Source organism: Cloeon dipterum, chromosome 1 (genome assembly GCF_949628265.1).
Source record: "Cloeon dipterum chromosome 1, ieCloDipt1.1, whole genome shotgun sequence".
Taxonomy (NCBI): Eukaryota; Metazoa; Arthropoda; class Insecta; order Ephemeroptera; family Baetidae; genus Cloeon; species Cloeon dipterum.
The window spans coordinates 8,071,586-8,096,120 of record NC_088786.1 but is presented as its reverse complement, the minus strand read 5'-3'; the positions used below and the strand labels follow the sequence as shown (position 1 = coordinate 8,096,120).

The window sequence follows — 24,535 nt, the reverse complement described above, 5'->3', positions numbered from 1 at the left end:
CTTTGTTTGCAACACAGAGTGGCCCCTGAATCGACAAACGAAAGGAATATTTAATATTACTTAGTGGATGCACTTCAAAATTTGTAGCAGTTTGATTAAATTGAAAGTAGAAATTTTTTTGATTTTACTAGTCAGATAGGCAAGATGCCGGCTGATCTATTACTATTCAACTTGGTATTGAATGAATGTACTTTAAATTATTAATAGCGTTCCGCTCAGTTCATTATGTCTGCCTACCACGACTAATCGAATAGTTTATTTCGCGGTGAGTCTGCCTACGCGCGTGCTCTCGGCTTAGATTGTTGAATGAGTTGTCAAGAGCAGAAAATTAAAGAGGTGCGGGTTTGTCGAGTTGCGGTCGCACCTGCGTAGAGCGTGTGGGCGAAATAGCCTGAGCATCTCCTGGCCTTCTCTAATAAAAGCCATAGCCAAAAGCGTTTTAATTTACGAGCCAAGTGCCGAGGCCCGTCGCAAAAGTTGCTTTTCGCGTGTTCAGCTGCACACGTAGCCCTCTCGTGCCGGTGGCGGAGGGGGTGACATTAACCCCCTCGCCCAACAACAAGTTTATTCTCATCAGCAGTTAAATTTGAGAGTTTGTCCTAGAAACTGTGATTTTATGAGTTTTATGGATATTTGTTTCGTTTTGATACTTGAAAATCTGATTCTCAAACGACAGGAGTTCCAGGAAGATTTTTATTGGCAAAGCTCGAGTGCTCTTTATTACAGGAAAGTTAATAACAACATATTTCGTAAGGCGAAATTCAATAAGCAACGCCTGTGTGTGCAAAAACAAAATTTAAAAGTCTGAAGAGGTGCTCGTGACGGGAGGCAAAAAATTATCAACAGAGACGGGCGACTTGCTTTTCTAAAAAGACGGCGCACGATTCAGCACTCTAGAGAGGCGCTTTTTATAAAATTTTCTCTCGCGTGCTGTTGACTCTTTTTATGGGCAAAAAATCGTCTTCTGCCAGACGCACTCTCGCAGCTTGCGATTTGTGAGCTGGGAAATAATGTCACATTCACACCCAATCGCACACTTTTGGATTGGCAAGTGACGACACTGAATGCAAAGTGCGATTCTAAAGACAACGCCGCAGATTCGAATGTAATGCACTCACAGCAGCATCAGCCCATTTTAAACTTTCTAGATGTAGACGTTCAATAAATGTGAATACCATTAGCGAAAAATTCAAATTATATTTCATAGAGCTATTTAATCAACATATGAGCCAAAAGTACATCAAAAATACATTTAAGTATTAATATTTCAGTTTAAAAGACATTTGTGAGAAAAGGCGTCACTTCTGGCAAACACCTTGACAAAGATCCTGCCAAGAAGGACAGAGCCGCAGTGAGCTCAGACTGGTTGCATAAAAAGAAATACTGATATAACAATACGCCTTGAAGAGGGAGGTAAACTGTGCCGCCAGCACAGTCCTTTAGTGCGGGTGGCGTGACTTTCTTTCGCGACGTGAAAATCTTACAGGTTTTTGCCGAAGTCGGTGCGCGCCGCGGAGGCTGCAACTTCAGGATGCAGTGGGCAATTCGTCTGGAGTCCAGATATAAAGAGTTTGTGATTGTGTTGAAAGAGTTCTTATTATGCTCATAAGTTCTACTCTTTTCTTGAATATCAGAATTGTGTAAATAATTTGTGATTTTGATATACTGGAGCTAGTTTGTGGATGCGCAGTGTGATGTGATTTGTAAATCTCAATTTTACTGTGTTCGATATTGGTTTTTGAACAGTACTTGTAGCAACAACTACTCTGTCTCTTTATGAATGAATGTGATTGTATTTTTTTGCGATTGGATGTATATAATTCGGTACAATTATTGTGATGAGTTATATGCATGCCAAAAGTCAAATAAAGAGATTATTATAAAGAGATATAGCCATCACGGTGCACGCGTCCCAGGGTGATGCGTGCCATCGCGTCTGCCACTCCAGCAAGACACTTTTTGATAAACACGAGCTGGGCCGGCACAGAGAGGAATGTATCTTTAAAAATTCAATGCACTGATCTAGCTTGCACACATAGCTTTTACTAACAATAAGAAGGTGATCAGTAAAGGCTGAAATAATTTAAAATAATCTAAGTTATATGTATATATGAAACGTGATATAACAATAATTATAAAAATATCATACAAGTGACAAAAATTGTAAGGTTGAAACATTTCTATCTTGGAGAATGTAAGACAATTGAAAAAAGAGCCTATTTTGTTACTTTAAAAAAAAAACTACAAATTTGTGTTTTAATTTTCTTAATGAAGTGATAATTCACATGTACTTGAAATTACTTTGAATTCAATTATTCTAAAAGAAACATGGTTTCCACAATTCATTTCAAATATAAAATTTGCGGTTGCCCGAATCCATTTAAAAACACATCACAATGTTTGTAGCCTCCTCTTATACATCAAAATAAAACCCTCTTGCGAGAACAGCTTCCATTGCGAAGAAGTGCCGCGTGTAATAATTTGTCTCCGCGCACCTTCGTGTTCGCTTCCGCCGCAGAGTTGTAATGTGAGCGAAATTCGCCAGCGATGCACATTCGCAACGTTGGCCAGGAGAGTGTCTCGCTTCAGACGCGCCCGAGCGTGCAGACGAGGGCGCGAGAAATATTAAATGTGGCGGACAAAGCGCGCACAGCAGTTGTCGTCTTCATCCCTCCGCTTGCTGTGCTCCGCAGCTCAACAGTGCAAAAAATCACGCTCTTCTGGCTCTGTCTGCTTTTAATTTTGTAATACCTCGCAGCTCGTTGCTCCCAAACAACGACAGTAGATTCGCAGCTTTTGTTGGTTGGAAAGGGTGGAAAGTGGAAAGACAATTCATTGCTCAACGCATTCTGCTTCGTCATGAAACATTTCATAATTTTTGAACCTTGAAATTGCACCTTGATCTGGTTGTGATCCAAATTTAAGGTTTTGTAAAAAAGACACAAAAGTAAAATATTTTTAAGGTTCAGGACCGAAATGAAGCCCGTGAAATTCTGTACAAGAACCATAAGATTCATGCTACAATTTGTTAAGTTTATTAACTGGCTTATAGACGCTATCGCAGGAATGAAACACAAATAAGAAATATGTGCTTAACTTAAACGAAATCAATTATTTCGTGTCCGATTTACTAATGATCACTAAGGGTAATTTGACTATAAGAGATCAAATAAACCTTCAAGGTTTGACCCCGATGTGACCCAGAAGGAAATAACACGACAAAACGTCCTGAATAATCGAATTTGATGTTACAGTGTACAGGTTTCAACTCAGTGGAGTTCAAATTTGCTTTGAGAATATTAAAATTAACCAACCCACATACTTTACAACTATAAATACCTTTGTTAAACTAATATTACACAATTTATTCCGCTGCATTTTCAAATTTTAAATCACTGAAGAACCATTATTATTAAAAAATTCCGTGCTTAAGAATCTCCGTTAGCATTTTTGACACTAAATTTCCATACCTGCCCCATTAAATCTGTATGATTCTTATTAATATTGAGAAAATTCGAATAGTTCTGATAAAAGGAACAGAAGAACAGAGAGAAGACAATATTGAATTAAAAGATAAATTTTATATTTTTCTTCAATTATAAAAGTTGAAACATACTATTTGAATTTGTTTTTAAAATACTACATTTTCTACATTTAGAACAGACAGTTTTTGTCACAGAGAGGGTAAGTGGTGGGTTATGGCAAAAAATGCTTCGTTCCTCTACCTCCTTTATTTTTATTGTATCATCATTAAATGCAGGAAACCAAGTATAATACTTATTTTTCAGTTCAATAAACTTTCAAAACTTAAAAAATTGATTGGTTTTTAAGCCAAATTCGGAAGCCGAATTTTCATCACACATGAGACTTGGTTGAATTATTATGGCACTATCTATTTTTCAAAAAAATTAGCTTAATTACCAGCATTCCCATGATTAACTACCCCTACTAATCCTCTATCTTTCTCTCTCTCTCTCTCTCTCCCTCCCAGGGGCGAATTACGCCTTAAAATAGAACGCAACGAGCTCTACACTGCGCTAATGCCTATCCACTTAACCGTTCTCGGAATGATGCACGCGCGCAGCAACCGTTTTTTACTCACAAATCCTATTAGTCAAACAACGTCGCGTGTCGCCAGCAATTCCCAACTGGAGATCCAATTAATTTACTCGCGCCCTGACGGACGCAGGACCAATACCCGCTTCTGCCACTTACCATTCACTTCGTGGCTTGCATTTTCTCTCTTTCGATGGAAAAGTTTTCCTCGCGGATTCATGGAACTCGCGAGGCTGGTGCCTGGCGTCGAAGCGGCAAATACATAAATCGTTTGTTCGCGTGTCTCTCGCACCAGAAGCATTGTCTGTGAGCGATCGCATCAACTGTGTACTCATGTCAAAAATAGACACAATCAACGGCCGAAAATCGAGAGCGCTGTAAAAACAAAACTACTAAAAAACTAAAACAGACCTCTTCAAATGTGTGAGAGAGCATTGACTCTAGTTAATACACTAGCAAACTTTTTAAACGTAAAATTGCAAATAATGTTGATGTTAAATTTCAATTGATGACATTTTACATTAAGAGAATATTTTTTATCATTTAATTTTTATTTAATATTACGTTAAATTATTATTTTTTTATAGTAAGTCTAGAATGTTGTATTGAATTTTTTTTGTTTTATTCAATGCATATTCTGTTAAAATTTTAATTTTAAAACAACCCCATTTCAGTCTTTGACGGAAAGTCGTAATAATTCTAGATTCATCCATGACAAATGTTCTTCATTGGTTCACGTTTAAAATTAACCATTTTGATGTAGAAAATGGAAACTTTGAGTAGGTTTTGGACAGTTAAAAATATCATTTTTTTACTGTAAAACCTATAAGCAGGGGTAAGAACGGAGTTGACCATCTCTTGAACACAATGGCTCATTAGGGAAGTCCAAGACAATTTTAACGGTATAGTTTTTGCAATCCTGACGTTTAGAATCAGCTATGTGGCGGAGAAAATATCTACCATCGTGATTATTTTCCAAGTGGGATTTCCTGAAAACAATAAACGGGCATACCGCTATAAAATGCTTGCACGTGCATTTGGAACACTTTTGAGGAAATTTTCTGCTTTTATTCTTTAATTCAACCAGAATAAAAGCAACGAAACACATCACAAGCAGCACTCTTGGCACCCCGAAAAAATCTTAGCAAAAGACCTGTTTTCGATCTCCAGTGTCTAGCTGAAGGTTTAATTTGATTTGATTATAATTGAGTCTATATAAAATCGATACCAAATAATTCCTTTACGAAAAGGTGTGCATGTTGAACTCTGCCCTTTCGCTTGCATACTTAACATATATTCGCGAAACCAAGACTGCAGAGTATGGTACACACTTTTCGTCTCGTCAGGTCTGACTGAGTTGGGCTCCCGAGGCACTCGTTCTGCCGGTGGCGTGCGTGCAGCTGCCGCAGACACCATTGTGTGCATGTCCCCCGGCGGCACTCGCGCTAAATTGTTTGCCCTGCCGAGTGTCAAAGTGATAAAACTGAGAAAGACGGCCAGGTTGACACAAATCCAGTGCGTTCTCGCGCCGCTTTTGCGCCTTCAACCCCACCCCCGTTTCCCCCGAGGGCTCAGACGGCGAATTCTTCATACTCTGAAAGTTTTGCCGCAAAAAACTAGAGATCTGCTGCTCGCTAACGAGAAGCTTACGCTATATGCTTTGGTTTGCCGTCGAAAAGGGGGCAAAAAGCGGGCCAAGTGGCGCGAAAGTGGGATCGGGAACGCGTGTGCCGTCAAAGCAGCCGAGCGCCAATTCATCACCGCCACAGCCTCCCTTCGCAGGGTTACCATCCACCCCGAATTGTTTTTAGGAAACATTCATCACCAGGAATGAATTTCGAATGAAACTGTTTTACGAGCCTTAGACAATAGGCTTGACTTGGGCCTCTATCTCTAAAACAAACGGTTCAGTATATTAAATCGTTTAGGTTTAATATTTTAATTTTTGCCTGGATATATAAGCAAAATACTCTCTTCTGCAATGAAAAAAGTAACACACAAATATTGACGATATACAATCTTTGTTTATCCAAAGTAATAACTACAAAATATTCAACTAATTAGTTTTAACGCTAAATATTAAACTGAGATATTACACTTAAATCCTGTTCCAAGAAACGAAATTGTAAAATAGAATTTCTAGGCTTGAGAATGAAAAATTGCCGTCAAAACATGACTGTCTGGGCTTAAAATACAATTATCAGTACAAAAAATATATTAAAAACCTAAAATATAATTTCAAGCATTAAATCAATCAAAGATTAAAAAACGCAATGTGTGCGGTGCTACGACAAAAAATGCAAATAGGACAAAATTTTAATTAACAATTTATCGATCAAGTTTCAAAGATTCAAGACGAAATTTTTGAAGTTGCATACTTAGATTAAATTTGAGAAGGTTGAAATCATTAATTCGCTTTAAAAATATAATTCGTCATGGCGCCGTAAAAATTGCGCACAGCTCAACAAACACCTAAATTTTCATTGTCAAATTGATTGCTGCCCTATATTCTTGCAACAAGGAAAATTGCGTTTGGTTGTTGAGCTATGCGCAATTTTCACGGCACCAGGACGAATTGATGTTATTTTAGTCGAATGTGGTCCGTTTATAGTGAATCAGTCATGTGTCATTTGCATTGTTGTTAAACGAGGTTCAGTTTTTTTACTGTCATCCAAACTAATTGGACGAAAGTGACACTTTTTAGGGTTTTAGGAATATTTTTATTATTATTTCCGGTGCTCCAATCGAACAGAATTCCGATTCATGTCAAAAACGAAATTCAGAACTGATAACATGTCAACTTTGTTGGCTATACAAAATCAATTTAGAGTGCATACGCAAAGTGAAAATAATTCAATTTTGGTATTGTTAATGGACAACAGATTGAAGCCATATATACTGATCATACATACAGTATATTGTACATTGTTGCGTTATTCAGCTTTCTGTTTATATGGACAGATACATATTTTTACCGTTTGCAAGCTTAAGTGGAGCCGATCTGTTGTGGGCAAAGCATGAGCGAATAATTAGCCGGCTGCATTAACTAAGTGCTCTCAATAATTGAATCGTTTGATTGGGAAATTAAATTAGGTTTTGGATTACAAGCTGTACCCACCGATACATTATATTTTGAAGCACACCCTCATCAATTTACCAGGCAATTTAATCTTATTATTTTGTGTGCCTGCTGAATGCAGATAATTGACGTTTGCTTGTTACAATATTTCACAACTTGCTTAATTGGAGATTCCAATATAATAGAGATAATGTGCGTTTATCAGATAGCATAAATTGAATATTTCTGATTTAAATGGTAAATATATTTTCGGCCTTGAGAAAATCATACATTAAATATTCAATCATTTTAATTAAATGTCAGTCCATGAATGGCGATTTGTTATGGAAGATAATTTATATTTTATTACAAATTTCACAAATTGAGGTATTAAAAGAAATAAAATAGGTACTGCTCCCAAATTTTCAAGCTGACTCGACACTACACATTCTCATCAATTTTTTTTTAATTCTTCCCCTTGTTAATTTACCCGTGTGGCACATCTCCATATTTTCTTCCTGCAATTATAAATTAAATTAGAAAAACGATCTAGAATATACGAGAATAGCCAAAATCTAGTTGTTTCTCATAAAAGCAAAGTTTGCAAAGTGAGATGAAATTGGGATTACGAGGATGGCAACCCTGGAGCATGTTTTAATCCGCCCATCCATCTGCAGCGAGGTCTTATCAAACGGCGCGTTTGTCTTGAGATGTTCCTCTCTGCTCTCGCGCGGTAACAACTGTCTGTCGCAGCAGATGAGCGGCGCGCGTCTGAGAGAATTTCCGCCTAGCTCGTGACGAATCGCGCCCAATGCGTCAACCACCCTCTAGATTTCCTCCTTTTCGCCCTCGTGCGGCTCGTGCAGGCCTAATTTTTCGCCGGCAAGCGGCGTCGAGCCGGAAAACGAGATTCGATTGCCAAAAACCCAAACTTTGAGAGCTGTCGTATAGGCTTTAAAGCGATTATTGCAGAATTTTCTAGGAAAATCGTTTCTTTTTCGACTTCAGTATTTCGACGTTTATTTTATTTTCCGTTCAAATTATGCTGTATGAGTACCAACTATGCTCATTTAACGTTGAAAGAATTTCAAATCAGCCTTGAAAACATTATAGTACTCAAAATTACTTGCAATCTGAATTTGTTTGTAAATTCCCACTTATTGTAAGACTCAAAATCAATCTCACGATAATTTCATTTGGAAGATGCATCTTCGTGTGAGAGAAATAATGTTCATGAATATAACAAATGTTTATCATCAATCCTCTCTCAAAATGTTTTATAAACGAGAAAACCGGAACGAAGAGGAGCTCGCGTTTCAGTCTAAAAAGCGAGTTTGTAATAACCAGCTTGAATTTCGAGTAGTTCTTAAGAAGCAATTTTCTCGCTGCGCTTTTTTTTGCACTAGCACTATCACCTTTCAACGCTAATGCGTGTAATGCCGCTGAGAATTTCCAGAATGACAAAGTCCCAACAGCCGTAAAAGTTAAATTATATATTTAAGCTCTATAAGACACAATGAGAGGTAACTTTATACTTTTTAGTTACGACTCTTTTCTCTTTCATACCATTTTTAAATGCTTAAAAGTTAAGGTAAAAAGGCTGCAAAATATGACGTCTTTGCCGACATTTATACTCGACTTTAATCAAACTTTTGCATCATTTGGCGCTGGAAAAATGAACCTAAAAGACTCTGAGATTAAATTAATTGTTCCAGGAAGTGTTTTTATAGCAGGTGAGATTAATCATATTTGAGATTTTTCTGCGGAGATTTGAATTTAGATGCCGATTTTTTTTAAAGCATTATTTGAAGAAAAGGGACATTTTTAATATCTAAATTTATGTGCTGTTTGTATTAATTAAAAAAATAAATGCTTAACACTTGAAAGAGAGTAATCTAGTTAATTGTTTGTTTATTCTCACATTAGTTCAAAATACATTCATGTTATTAAAAATACCGTCCAAAATTTTATGAAACATGTGAGAAAAGGTAGCATATCTGGCAAACATCTCGTTAAGACTTTACCCAGGAGGGCAAAACACGATTCTGATCCAAAAAAATTCTTTTCTCTATCAGAATGATCGAGTCCCATCAAATAAGTATTGGATTGTTGACCAAAGTAATTTCGCTTTTCAACGCAATTCATTCAAGTGAACTCTGACCTAAAGAAGCAGAACGTCCTTTTTGTTCGAAGTGCCTGCGGCTGGCGACGAAAGCACGAGCAGCAAAACGGACCAATCGGGCGAGCAGAGGGCCAAATTTGATTTGAGCACCGCACCGCACCGCACAGCACACACACATGTGTATAATTCGACGCTAACGGCCGTGGCACTTCATTTTCACGAGAATGGCCTTGCCGCCGCCGCACCCTTTTACCCTCTTTGCTGCTTCTGCCGCTGAGTGGAGAAATGCCACATAGCTGCTCGTCCGCAACATGCACCAAAAGACCCTTTCGCAATGAAAATTGAAGACGCGCGTGAGAAAGTGATAGTATTAAAAGCGCAAAATTCACACTTTTGCGCAAATAGAAAAAATCGCATGCATGACTCCCAGCAGCTACACAAATATCTTTACTGCTTTATCGCTGGCAGACATTTCCGTCCTTACTTTAGTGCTGTTCTATCGGCAGAGCAGAAAATTTTGCGCAGCAATATCAATTCTAAAAAAGAATACCCTTTAGGATGATTTTATCAACTATATTGTACTACAAATTTATGTGGAAGAGGATAATCAATACTCATCCGTAACCATAATACATGAATTGGTCCATCAAAAACGAATTTCAAGAACTACAAATGATATATTCCCTATTTTTGAAAAAAAAAACGTATTTTGTCATTATTTCTCTCTATATTCAGATAAACAAGGTAAAGCAGCTAATTTTTTTAGGGCACCAGTGGCAAATTATTCGTTTGAAATGTGCAAAATAGCACAGACCGACAAGGCAAAGATAACGTTAAGTGCGTTAAGTTTTAAATAAAGGCTAGGGAACAGTCCAGATTAAAAATATTGCATTTTATGTGGTAGCTTATTTTCATTCCAAAACAATATTTTCCCAATATCATAAATGCCATCCTTTGTCCTCTGTAAGAGCTGATTGGAATTACCCTTAGCTTGAAAAAATGAGCGGCTATTTAGGTACAAACATCGAAAAACGATGCAGATTTTACTCCCGATAAATTATTCCGCTCCGTTTGGAGTCGTTATAATGGCTGTTATCATTCCAAACAGGCAGTTTATACTACTTAAAAATCACCACCGATATTTTAATTATTACAAAATGGCAAAAAAAAACATTTCACTATTAGGGGGCCTTTAAAATAATAATCTGAGCAAAAAGAAACAAACTTATCGAGCATTCATGGCTAAAGACATAATTTATTCAGACCAAAATGTGTCAATTTAGTAGCTCAGAATGTGCACATATCGTGTATATCCACTCCACCATATTCCTGTTCTCTTTTGCTTCTCTTCGTATATTTCAGATTATTCGTTTATGAATGCATTTCACTCTGCGGAAAGCTTCCCGAGAGCAGAAATATAATTGCGTTTGCCGCAGGAGTGAGAGAAAGAGCAGGTTGCGGTGGAGTGCAGACTATCCAAACAAAAGCCTCTTGCCTGCTCGGCCCTGATAAATATTTACGGCGCAGCACACGCTGGAGCTGCGGCTGCTGTGAATGTGCTTTTCACGCAGATTGCGATTCGGTGGTGCAGCACAATTGACACTCGGATCGTACGACGAACCGGCAGCGAGAGTGTGTGTCTTAATTAAGCTGCCACGCAGCTTGCGATCATCAATCAATCAATTCACGTCACGCAACACTCGATTAATCAATGAAATAATGCAGTTGTGAAATACGAGATGAGAAACGTCAGGGCTTTGCTAATATCGTTTTCTGTACTATACAGATTACAAATCATTTTTTTTCATAACAAATTAAAAGGTCTGGTGAAAATTTGGATTATGTTTGAGTAAAATTGAGGAATTTTATTTGGTTAACTTATAAAATTGAGATTCCAAACACTAATTAAGTTGATCTGTAGTGAAGTGTCTTGAAATCATTCTTATTTCAGCCAATAATATTTGCTAAAAATTGGAATGAGCTAAAATTTTCAGATTTTTATGCTTGCAATCATAACCAATTGGCGAGCACACACTCCTGGTTCAAAATCACTATTTATTTTGCGAGGAAAATATTTTCGTCAAACGTCGCAAACTGTTTGATAGATCCGTGACGAGAATATTGGAAATCAAGCAAAAATATGAGGAAATCGTAAATGTTTTCCGGAAATCGGCTAAAATTTGAAATTTTATTGTTACCAGGTTCCATTTGGATTGTTGCCCATTATGCAGGCGTATTGTTGCTAAGTTAATCAAACAATAAATAATTCAATACATAGATCACTTCTCAGAGTGATAAGATCAAAAATAGTTTTCATTTTTGCTCTTTAAAGAATCTACAGGGAATTCATGTATGTATGTAATCTAATTTAGAGAAGATAGCAATACATATGCAATTCAAAACTTGCTCCGCTGTCGCGTTGCTTAGCAACGGACCAACAATGCACACATTAAAGCCGTATTAATTTTACCATTGTTGTCTCCCAGTCTCTACTCTCCTTAATCTAAACAATGCGTTTGATCCTTTTTGAACAATTATTGGCGTGATGTTTCAAATAATACGTTTAATTTATTTTAAATTTCAAGGAAATTTGGAATTATAATCACTTCTTATACCATATGATTTGAGCTTTAAGGGCCCATGATTAAAATGAAATGGTACTTACAAGAACGCACGGACATACTAGTGGAACATGTTGCGTCCCCTCCTTCTTTGCAAAAATACGGTACAGACCATGCTCCAAAGTCTAACTTGGGGTGAACTTTTTATGCACGCAGTGGCCATATTTTCTTCGCCACCAACATTAGAATAACGCGTTTCTGATTTGATTACTGCAAAATCTAGTGATGAATTGTTCTTAAGTTTCACAAACATTAAATTCAATAGACTCCATAATACCGAAGCTAAAATGCTGTTACAGTTTCCCTGTAAAGATCGACTTTTTATGTCCTCTAAAGTAATGAAGGCTCACCTCCTCTGTTTTGAAGGAGAGAGAGAAAAAAAACAATCAGCAATGGCTTATAATTGCCGGTTGGAATGACCCAATTGCGTCAAATAGTGGAGGAAAGAACACTCATCACGGTGTAATCAGTTTAATTAGGCAGCATCTGCGTCTAGCCTTGCTTTTTTACTCCCCCTTATTATAATTAAGGCTGCCTTCACAAGACTAATTAGCCTTTTGCGCCTTTCCACTCTTCAGCAGTCGCGGTCCTAATTGCAAATTTGTTTGCAGAAAAGATTAACGGACCTTCCTTCCTTCCTTACAGAGCAACAACAACAAACAAACAAGGCGCGTGCATAGTTTATCAGGTGCGTCGTGTATAATTTCGAGGCTAGCTATTCAAATATCATCCCTGCTTTCAACCCTCAAAGGCTGCATTAAATGCAGGATTAGCAAGTTCTCACGCAGGGTGGAATCATCCCCTCGGGGGTGGGTTATTTGTGTCTATACTCCGGAAGAACTGGTGTGCAGAGCTCGCCGCGGCGCCGGTCGTTCACTCTTGGGCTCGTTGGGGGCGAAAACCCCGCAAATCCAGCGGCGGAATCAATGAGCTTTGCGCCCCTCCCACCCCACCCACCCACCCCCTGAGGGCGAAATATGGGACGCTGCAGCTTCACGGACTAGATAGATAGATACATGTACGTGTGTTTGTAACGGGAGAGCTTTATTGAAAACGAATATCCTTTAGCGAACAAGCACGCACGCGGGTTGCAGTTATTCCGAATGTGAAAAATCTAATGCGCCGCGAGGATACACACTCGCTTCATGAAAGGATTCAGATATTATATTCCACTCGTTTAAATATTCCTGCAATCCTCTCTCAGTGGATTTTTTCCCTATTAATCTGCAAAAGCCGATCAAGTCATCAAAGCTTGCATTATATCTCCCTTTTCACACCTGTTTTTCCCCAGCTATTTGCTTTCAAACTTTATTTTTCCATTATCGAGCGAAATAATTGCAAAATATATGTTTTTGCATCGAAAAAATGAAATATTATCGCAATTTTTTATATTCCGTTGCATAGTTACCTGACTTATTTTTAAAGTTTACATTTCTAGTAATTATAAAAATCTCTTTCAGCTTAGAAAAAAATAACTAAAAATGTTTTTGACAGTTATACGCGTTTTCCGCAGCCCTGAAAGAAGGGAAAATGTATCTCTTGATGTTGGATAATCTAAATACAAATTTTCATTTGAAATTAACTTCTCGTAATGAGATTCTCATTTTAAAGAAAAACGGGGAAGGCACCGCTTGCTCTCCTAAGATGTTAATAAGTTCCCAGTTTGTGTAACAACGAGTCGTATGATTATCCTCGAGATCCAACGGAAAGAAATAACTAATTTTGACTCAAAGATAATCTGTATTATTTAAATTTCCGAGATGCACTCGCCCCCGTCTGGCAGCGGTGGATTTTTTTGAGGAGACGACCATTCTTTCGGGACGTTCAGTCAGTGTCCCGCGGCTTAAGGGTGCCGCAAACCGGCCGATCGAAGCCTATAAACAGCTACTCGGCGCAACGTTCCCATCCTGAATAACTTACCACGGCCCAAAAACAAACAGGCCGATTTTCAGTTACGACGCCCATCCGGCGGACCAGACTGGAATACGTGTCGGTTAGTAAGTCTTAATTAATAAAAAGCATCACCCCTCTAGACGACTCACGTCACATTCAGACTAATATATACAAAACATGAAAGTAGATTCGGATAAGTAAAATTCAGCAAATATATTATTTATCCAATAACTTTCAGTTAAGACGAAAAATTCATAAACAATTGAATTTTTTTAATATTTCTTTTAAGCTGAAACTCAAATTCATTCTCTCAACGGCCTTTTTCCAAGATTAAATGAATTTAAAACAATGTACATCATAAAACCAAGATTTGCCTGACCTAATTTTAAGGCAGAAGTAACACATAAATTTCAGTGCAGATTTAAACAGTAACATTGCGAAATTTTAGATCTTTCCCAATATTTGGAGAATTTAAATTAACATAAATAAATTTGTTTTTAGAATTTTGCATTAACACCATTTTGTTTAGTTAGGATGATTTATTTTCTTTGGTTTTTACTACCTTCAGCAAAAACCAACTAAGAGATACGTCAGTTTCAAGTCGGAAATTCTGATTTGTGTGATTGTGTTTACGAGCCGAAAATAAAACGAGAATTGGGCTGTTTGGCCTGTTTGTTTGAAATGACGAGCGGTGGAGATCAAAGTGGCGTGAAAAATTTATTTACTCTGGCGTTGTCGGCTGCGCAGAGAGTGAGAGAGCGAAGTGGAAAGGCGGAATGGGTGAAAAGTGCGCTCGTGTCGAGAATGAAGGAATATAAGAAAGAAAACTACGTCTGTCGCTGGGGCCTGGCTCTCTCAGTCAGTCAGCCGACACGTCAGTCTCGAAAGCATCGATTTGCGGCGGCAAACAGCGAAGCGAGAAAGTCACTCTCTCTGCTCTCGGACGATAAATTGGGCGCCCCGCTCGCTTCCTCCCGCCCGTTCCGCCACTTTTCTGCAGCTCTCGCGTGCGGAAATCCACAACATTTGCCGGCCGGCCGGCACGAGCCTCGCGCGCAGCCTCGCAGACAGCCACGAGTGCGCGGAATGTGTGCGATTGCAGCCGACGGAGCGGCAAAGTGCGCCACGCAAAACAGGCGCTTCCCATGCAAAATGCCCGAACGGCACCGACCAACCAGGGCAGCCCTCATCTCACCACTTGCCCAAAATCTTTCGTGCTTGACGAGCGGAAAAATCCAGTCTCGCTTTATTTAAATAGAACAAAAAATGTTCTTCCCTAAAAGATTTCTCCACTGGAAAAGCAATTTATCATATTGCTTGCCAGATTTATTTCTAGCTCCACAACATTTCTTATTTTGTTTCTTCTCATGAATCGCAAAATAAATTCCTTATTGTAAATAAAAGCAGGTTTATCCACTGGCAAGGGAAGTATAATGTGAATTTTATCGATTTCTTTTTGCCCAAATGATCAATCTAACATCAATTTTAATTTAAAATTAATAGTCTTATAGATTTATTCACTCAATACAAACTGTAAACAACATTCTCAAATTCAAAAGCATGAATTTTAGCATTCCACGCTTTTTCTAAGCTTATTTTGGGTGACCCGTGGCCAAGAACCAAGAATGCGTTAGACGGAAGGGCGAGAAGAAGGGCTGCCGGCGTTTGGCATTTTTGCGCGCGACGACGGCCCTCCCGGGGCTTTGGCGGGCGGAAAAGTAAAATAAATTACAACACCCAGCCCTTCCTCCCCGTCGCACCGGCTTGAGAGAGATGCACCCTCACGAACGTTGACCTTCTTCCAGGCGTCGAGGGGTCAGCGGCGGAGGCGCGGGACCTTTGCCAAACCGACCCTGATTAATTATGCCGTTAAGCCGCGAAATGAGTTTTTCCACTCCCAACGACGGCGAAAATTTATTTTGCACTCTCGCTCTCTCGCCGGGAAAACAAGCGCCTTTGATAACATCTTTATTCCAGCAGCGTCTTTGCGAAGATCCACTTCCTCTTAGTTCAAGCGTGGGGAGGAATTATCGCATTTTTTAGTGGTTCCGTCTTGTGATGTGTGTAGGATTTTGCTCAAAGAAATGTAATAATTTGTAATAATAAGTACTTTTAAACGAGTTTTCGGTGGTTAGAAAGTCCTACTTTATTGCTGCTATAGTTTAGGGACATTTTTATTATTTTAAAGCTCTTGTGACTTTCGAGTCGAAAAATTTTGAATAAAAAGTGGCGTCTTAGAATCAACTTAAACTGAAACAGAATTTGAATAATATATACTGCATTTTTGAAGCATAGCATCAACGAAAATAGAAAAAAATTGAACTATAAATCATCAAAATGAGTTCTAAAATCTACGCTTTATTGCTTTGAACTAATGATCTTGCTTTCAAATTTTCAATATTTCATGCTCTGTACGATGAAAATCTCTGAAAACGACTGTTGTGGCTGAATGTTTGGTAAAAATATATACTTTTGCGGACTAAAAAACAAGGATTTGTAAAAATTACTTAATCAATTAAACAGCAATGATCATTATTGGCCAATCGTCAAACAGGTGTTTGATCGAATGAACTGTTTGTAGAATCTAGCAGCAATAAAAATTGCTATTTACCAAAAGGTTAGTGGCTTTGGTCGGAATCTCTCCTTCCAGAAAATAAATCACAATTTTATTCCCAGTAGGCAGATAGAACGCCCATTACCTGGAAAGGCGGACAAACTTTGGAGCCAATTTTCCAGGAAACTCACACGGCAGCCTATGGTGGGTAAATATTTTCCTGGCCCACCGTTCAGAGCTAAATAAAAAATGGTTATCTTACATATACAGCATTTTATATGTTCTTACTCAAAAACATAAAAAAATCATTGTTTATTGCTAGATGAAATGCAATTCTAGACAAAATTTATGTTGTTTTTTGCTTCGTTTGAATCAAAATTGAACGCTCTTGGCTTGCATTGCCAATTTAAACCAAGTTAAATGTGATTAGTACTGAAAATTGTGTAAAATCATTCCCATGTATGTTTTTAAAAAGAAACGTGGACAAACCATTTATTTTACCAAGCAATTTAACTGTTTTTGATTACGTGATGACCTGTTAAAAACATTCTGACTTGCAAAGCTACCAGGAAAATCCCCAAGAGTTTCGAAGTAAATAAAGCTTGAAGAGCCGTTGATATTTATGCCAGGCACGTTTCATCACATATTTTGCTGTGAATTCGGAACTGCTCTCTCCTGCCTCGAGGCTGCTTTTTCCTAATTTTCAGCTGTCGGCCTGTAAACATAATGCAGCGTGTTTGCTGCGTCGACGGCTGAGAAAAACACGGCAGGAAGCCGCTGGAATATGTTGTTAGGGCCGCAATTCGGGGTCGCCGCGGGCCAACAGCGGGCAAAAACAACAAAACAATATCAACACGCGCGTCAGCCGAGAAAGATTAACAAGAAGCGCCGCCGCGCAGGATGTGCCGCGCGATGACGGAGGAACAACTTTTTGACGAGTTTCCGCCCACCAGAGCAGCCGCGGAGACAGAAAAGTGAGCAAGCACTTTTCCTGAAGTAAGAGTGAGTGAGTTGAGGGCGAAAATCGTGTCATCTCAGCAGCCCCGTGTGTTTGCAGTTCATGCCCAACTGTTTCATTGGCCTGAAAACTCACCTCAAAGAGACTCGTTTCATGTGTAGTTTTCTTTAAAGAGGATTCAGACTGCAAAACACCGAGATATGTTTGTTGCCAACACGGTAAAAATCGTCAAAATTGGGACCAAAATCTATTATTAATGGTCTAAATGAAATCCAAAACCCTAGAGTCACTCATTTCGGTGAAAATTCTGTCTTAAAATTTAAACTTTGGCTGTGAAAATGTGGTTTCATTCTAAATCAAATAGAAAACGGACTTTCTTAATTAAAGTTATCATTTGAATATTGGAGGGATAATTTATTCTCCATTGACTGCTTGCTGCAGCCAAAAACAAGTCAAATCATTTTCAATATTAAATGTGTGTCAATCCGCTTTAAATATAAAATTTTCACCTGTTTTATTTTAGCCCTGCGAGAGGCCAATCATTTTCCAACATCATTACAGCAAAAGAACTACCTTCCATTTCATTCGGGCTATTTATAAGATAGACCGTTTCAGTTACAAATTGTTACCTTCCTCTTGATATACGTGCCGTGTTTTGCTCGAGATCGGCGATCGCTCTCTCCGATTGAAGCAGCGTGTTTCGCCTCGATAGCCTAAATATACACTTATTCTTTTTCGGTCTGAAAGTGCGGTCGCGTGTTGGGCTGCGTGCGTGGCGAGAGGCTGATCCGCCCACCCGCCGCAATTACGATAAAAACCGCTGTTTTTCCAGCTCCTTTTCCCGGTTGGGGAGAGGCCCTGGTGTGAAGGTGAGGCCTGCAGGCGCTCTCTCAAAACCGCAAATATTGACACTTTGTGCTGGAAAATTGCCACGCGCACGGCTACCAGTTGCAAGCTAAGCAAAATCTACACTCGTGCAGTTTGTTTTTGCAGATTTTCACAATAAGTTAAAGAAAATCGAGTGCTAAAATTTGATAAAGTCGGTGAAGATATAACTTTTTCGTTTATTTAATGAGTTTAGAAGTTTAGATAGAATACCCTAGGGTATTTCCAGTGCAGATTTTATAAATTATAAAATTTTTCCATATTTAATTATGACTTTTCTATATTTTGTTGGGTAGTTATAAATGTCGTCATCACGAGGTTTCGCGAATAAATTTATTGTATTACCTTAAATTGCAACGAAGCTTAGAACCACAATCTCTGCGCCAACCGATGCCCAATTAAATTGCAAACAACTTATATATTTTGAAAATCAATTTAAAACATTCAAATTGGACTGAATTTGTAGATAAATTACTTAAGAAATTCGAAGCACATAATAGGACAAAATATCGCCCTGCCTAAGCGTGTAATACTAGATGTTTTTAGCATGGAAAAACCTGCAGTTTCTTAGAAACCGAAGTTCAAAGGTTGAAAGCCGGTATTTTTTTAGCTCAGACGAATTGTGAAAATATCAAAATTGCACGATTAATTGTTGTTACCCTCGGAAGGTCACCCTTGAAGTTAAAAAAAACCATGAAACTGAATCCTGGCGTCAGTATAGCCCTCAAGGCTCGATAGCTCAATATTATCGAACAAATTTACATTTTTTTTATTTTGCAACATTTAACACACATTGTTCATTTTATATACGTAAATATATGAAATTTTATCATAATTTTTTCCAAAGGTACGAGAAAATGCACAGAAATCGGATACGTTCAAGGTTAGGAGGTATATAGGTCGAAAAAATACTCAAGTCTGAGGATATTTTTAAAAATAAACTAGTGCGAAAGACAACCTAGTTCAGAAATTTGAAACCACTCTTGACAATATTCGGAAACAGGCACTTAAAAGTTGGCGAAGTAACTCGGTTACACTTTCCCAGTTACAGGTTTAAAGGAGTGACAAAGGGGTTGAGCTCCAGCCTTAATTGAATTGCGGCGGGTACGATGCGTGAAATGTGTCCCCTATAATTGGTCCACCGGGAAAGGGATCTAAATGGGAAAAGGACTCTCGCTACTCGCACAGTCGGACTTCGCGGCTGGCTGCAAAGTGCGGACTAATTGCCGAAAGTTGTAAGCCCCCCAGCATTGAGGCCCTGCTGCTGCTTTCAAATCTCCATTTGTCTAAACAAAGTCTGAGAGCAGTGTTTTGAATTCATCTAGTAATCCCATTAACTAGCTCTTTACTGCCGCTGCGAGGCGATACTGCTAAATGGGATTTCATTGCAAAGAGAGAATTGTTTTCAAATTATGAAGCTCTTAGTTACTGTGCCGAAATTCTCTCTCTCTCTCTCTCTCTCTCTCTCTCTCTCTCTCTCTCTCTCTCTCTCTCTCTCTCTCTCTCTCTCTCTCTCTCTCTCTCTCTCTCTCTCTCTCTCTCTCTCTCTCTCTCTCTCTCCAGTTTGTTGTAGGTTTCAGGAAGCTAAAATTAGAGAATCCATTGTCATTCCATTCAGAGTGGCTTTTGAATTATGCATCATCAATTTCCAGAGACAGACTGATTCCATTATACTTTCACTCATGGATTATTTTAAGCTCCGCGCAGACAGCAAATAATTGTCATTGTGAGAACAAAGTTAACGGATTACGGAATCTTGATTAAAAATTGTGGCAGCTAAATCAAATGGTTGAATGTTTATGAATCTGCCACCAGGATAGTGCTCTTGCAATGATCGAGATATTGTGCATTGCTCAATTAACAAACACCTATTATGTTTTCACTGTCGAATTGAGTGTTGTCCATTTCTTGCAGCAGGTGAAAGAAATTCGAGTTTTGTTTCTAACCTAGGGATTCCGAGTCCTGACCTCTGGGAGCGGCCATATTTGAATAGGTTTTCTGAATTACTGTTGCGTTAGGAGTACAGCCCAAGAGGTGACGGCGCAGTGTTTTGAACAATATAGTCAAATAAAAATAAAAACGGAAAAAATTGAAAACATAGGGTTTGATTCCATCTTCAGTCCATTCGAGTGATCGTATCATTCGCAGTCTCCCGATTTTTAAACTGAATCAAAATATCTTCTATTTTTTTGAATCTCAAGACATCTGATGAAATCCTAAAAATAAAAGATAGCGTTTGTATATAGAATAGGGACAAACTTTAGGTTTTGATAAAACTCGCATTTTTCGAGCGAGTTTTTGAATTAACTCTTATCAAAAAATGCCGGAGGCTCCAGAGAGGCCCCTCTATTTATAAAACTGATATGCGTGGATTCATCTTTCAAAAAGCCGTGCTGTCAGATGTGGAACATCCATTCATGCATTTTTGTACGCCTGCAGCGGTCGGGAGATGGAAAGGGCGCGAGAGAAGTGGATTAATGAAGGTGGAACGAGGAAAAGTAATGCGGAGTAGGCGAGCAGGCAACCGCTTTCAAAGACAAACTTTCCGTTTAATTAGCAACTTAGGTTTCCTGCTCTGTGCAGCCATTTTTCAAACCACGACTCTCTCGCTTTAAAAAGTTTGAGCGCTGCGTTTAATTATTTCAGCCAGCTGAAATAAACAGGCTCTTTGTGTAGCGGCGGCCATTTTTAGTTGTGAACCTATCAAAATCACATCGAGTGCCCATCAAATGGGCTGCGGGTGCCAAAAGTCGTTCCACTATTTATTCAGAGCTGTGGAAATAACCCGAGAGTGAGCGCGATGGATAATCCAAAATTGTATATAATGCAGCGCGCGCGTCCCTTTTGATAAAGCTGCCCAAATAAATAAACGAGACGCGCGAGACTCGTTTCTTTATATAAAAATGGTAGGACAAAAATTAGAAAGAGGAGATTGGAGTCTTTTTCTGCGGCAAAATGGCAACTGGAAACGGGTTAGCCGAGGACGACACCGCCGGCAACGAGAATAATGCCGTCGTAAATCCAAGCTTTAATTAAGAATACAAAAAGCGTGGCGTCTCCGGCCGAGAAAAGGAGCGCCGTAAATTTTCTTAAAAGGGAAAGAAACGAATCGTGCAGGCGAAAAAGACAACAGCGACTCTGCAGGTTCATCGGCGAGGCTGAAATGAGGCGATTGTCTGATCCCTTTGCCTCTGCTCGTTCTCCTTTGCTCCTTTTTCTCTGGACGAGCCTTTGCGTGCGATTTACGACTAGTGCCGCTCTTCGTCGCCTCCCAGCTGAGTCCATTGACTGCAGCCGTTCACAGACTTTTTGCTCCATCCACTCCTGTTTGTCTCGGGAGTTGCGTTATAATAAAATACATTTTTCATTCAGACCTGACATTCAAAACCTGATTAATCAGTATAATCCAAATCACGTACACAGTAAATTTTAATACCTCCTTATCTTCTGCAATGCTAACGCTAAAAATTAAATTATTTTTAGAAACAACCAAATAGAATAATGTTTGTAATTGCAAAATTTCGTTAAATGAATTGCACAAATTTATTCTCATTTGTGTGTTGTTTATTTTTAAAATTGAAATTGTAAAAATTTCAGTGTTGTGCGCCTAGCGTTTTTCTTAAAATTGTTTTTCTCTTCATTAATTATGAGCCAATAGCTAATAGTTGAATCAATTTTGTTTGAAGGTTGAGCACTGCTGATCCGAAGCCTGCGGGACCTAAACAGCGTGAGTACAAAAGCGAAGAATTTTATTGATCCTTCTTAAATTTTCAATAAAAGCCGATCAACTTCAATCAATACATGGAATAAGAGAATTTATATTTTTCACAAAATTACTGAAAATTTGAATACATAATTTTGCTAATTATATTTCTTAAATGCATTAATTTCTGCAACATCCAACGGTAGATATAAAAATGGATAGTAATTTTTTTAAGGCCTCAAGTGAATAGCATCTTTGATTTTCCTTATCAAAATATCCTTCCTTATCAAACCAAAACTGGTTTGAAATCATTCTTTCCAATACGAAGTAACTTAATAAATTAAAAAAAGGCTTATCACGTGCAATTTTATATCTGGATAAGATGAATTGTGATAAGTAGAACAGAAAATTAAATTTAAATCAGTGGTCTCCACTACAAAGAAGATTTTCTGCTTGACACGTCGCGAGAGAAATTGCGAAACAGAGCGTTAGAATGCTGGTGCCAAGTGCGTTTTGCAGCGCGGCAAAGAAAGCCTCGCTAGCAGGGCAGCGAGTCAGTCGGCTGAAAATGGCATTCACACTTGTCTGCCTGGCGCGCACCGCTTTTTAATTAATCCAGCGGCTCTTTGAAGCTGCACCTCGTCGCCGCGCTGGGCGGTTTAATCTGGATAAAAGGCGCGAAACGGTCGCCGGTCGAGGTGGCAGGGGTGGCGGAGGCGGCGGGGGCGGCCTCGTTTGTCACCCGCCGACTGCCATTTGGCAAATTAGCGCGATCAAAACGCCGCTGCCTCTATAAGCTAATCGCCCCTAGCTCTCGCGATGCGGGGTGGAGAGGGTTGGGGAGGGATGAGGGGGTGGAAAGAAGAGGAACCGAATTTTAGTGTCCGGCGCGCGCGTTTTATGCATGATAAATGATAAGGTTTATGGCTCGGCCGCGACGTAACATAAATTTTATGACGCCCATCACGACACGAATTAGGATATCGCCGCAGAAGCGGGTGGGATGGTGAATGGGGGAGGCAGGGAGGGGGTTGGAAAGGCAGGTGAAGCTTTCAAACTTCTTGTTCTTGTGGCGGCCGACGCGTGTTGCTTCGCACGGACGACAAAGTAAGGCGGGAGATAAAAAGCGGCGGTGGTGTCGTAAAAAACGCGCTTCTCTCCAGCCTCTTTGCAAACGGTTAACTTGCCCAGCACCCACGATTTGCTGGCGATAAAAGAATGGGCTTTAAGGATATAAGTCTGGTCAAAGATTATACAAAAATTGAGAAATCATTACTAGAGATTCATTCCTGGCTAAATAGTATTGATGCATATAACATATTAATAATTTTCATATTTTTATAGAGTATTTTAACTGCACCTCAATTAGTCAGAGACTACTTCTATTGAGGCCCTCCTACAAAATCCAAGTTTTAATTTGCAGTGCTGTGAATTTCAGACTGCTGTGTACCGAATTATTCAATTTTAGACTGATTAGATTGGTTAAAAAAGTGTTTTAACGCATCGATTAAATTAAAACAGAAAAATTCCAAGGCTCAGAAAATAGAATTTCCTCTCAATAACCATGAGCTATTATTCAGTGGTTTTGTGTTTGTTCCGTGGTTTTGAACTATTAGTTGTGCACTGTGCAGGTAAACCACTATTAAAAAATATTCCACGTGTGGTTTAACTTCGTACATTTACAGCTGAGGTTTGGAACTGTTGGAATTTCGGTGTCATAGAGCCAGATTCTATAATCATGCTCGCAATTTTAATCTTGAATAAACCAGCAAGAATTCCTACAGTCTCAATCAAAATTAGAATTCATCAAATTGCAGTTTTTACCCAGATTTTTTTTTTTTAAATTTAGAATAATAAAGACTTTTACTAACAAATTCTGAAAAATATTTTTATGTTTATTCAATATGTCCTGAAAAAAATTACCTGAATGTGTGTTTAGGTTGCCGTTTGAACTTGTCAGAAAATTGTAAAAAAATCTTAAAAGTTTATCATATTCTCCCAATTGAAAATCCACGCTCCATTTGAAAATTGCGGAAATTCACCTCAGAACTTGGATAGATCGCGACGAGATGATTCGAAATCAAGCAAAAAACTTAAACAAACCGTTTAATTACTCTACAAATTAATTTTAAATTTTAACTGTTGCTTAGCCCTGATTGATTTGTATGCCTAAGATAAAAAATTTAAGGAACTACATTTGCCATAGCCAAAAATGCAAAATGTTGTTCATTGTCACCTAGAAAATATCTTCTTGGACGAGGGTAGCATTATCATTCCTCCCAAAGCCATAATGTGTTAGTTAGTAAGGCTTCTGATTGAAATATTTCCTCCGTCTGGTTCAATATACCTGACGCAGCAAAAAACTGATATTGACGTTGACATACAGAATGTCGCGGTATCTTTTTTTTATCTCCACAGCAATGATGTTTTCAAAATGGCAGAACTTTGTGAAAAATATACATATTCATTTAAACAAGTTGTGGTGGACAGCAGAGTAAAGTGGAACAGAAATGCCATTTCTCCATCGGAGCTGCATTACGAGAGGCTTATGTCGGCTGCAACCGCTGTTGTTTCACCTTTCAAGCTGCACACAGGACCCTGATTTCATATTCCAGCGTCGAGGCCAATTTGAATAATGTCTGTTTTGCATTTTACAAGGGAAAAAGGCACGACGTGAATAAATTC

General features: G+C 38.7%; 1 protein-coding gene across 5 annotated transcripts in view; it reads left to right on the top strand.

The window, feature by feature from the left end:
• LOC135948211 (somatostatin receptor type 2-like) overlaps positions 1 to 24,535 on the top strand; it is a 110,456-nt gene that overhangs the window by 29,054 nt on the left and 56,867 nt on the right. For all 5 annotated transcript variants that reach the window (XM_065497357.1, XM_065497358.1, XM_065497355.1 and 2 more), the window contains one exon: positions 21,834 to 21,874. The gene's annotated coding sequence lies outside the window, so the exon portion shown is untranslated. The remainder of the gene's footprint in view (positions 1 to 21,833; positions 21,875 to 24,535) is intronic.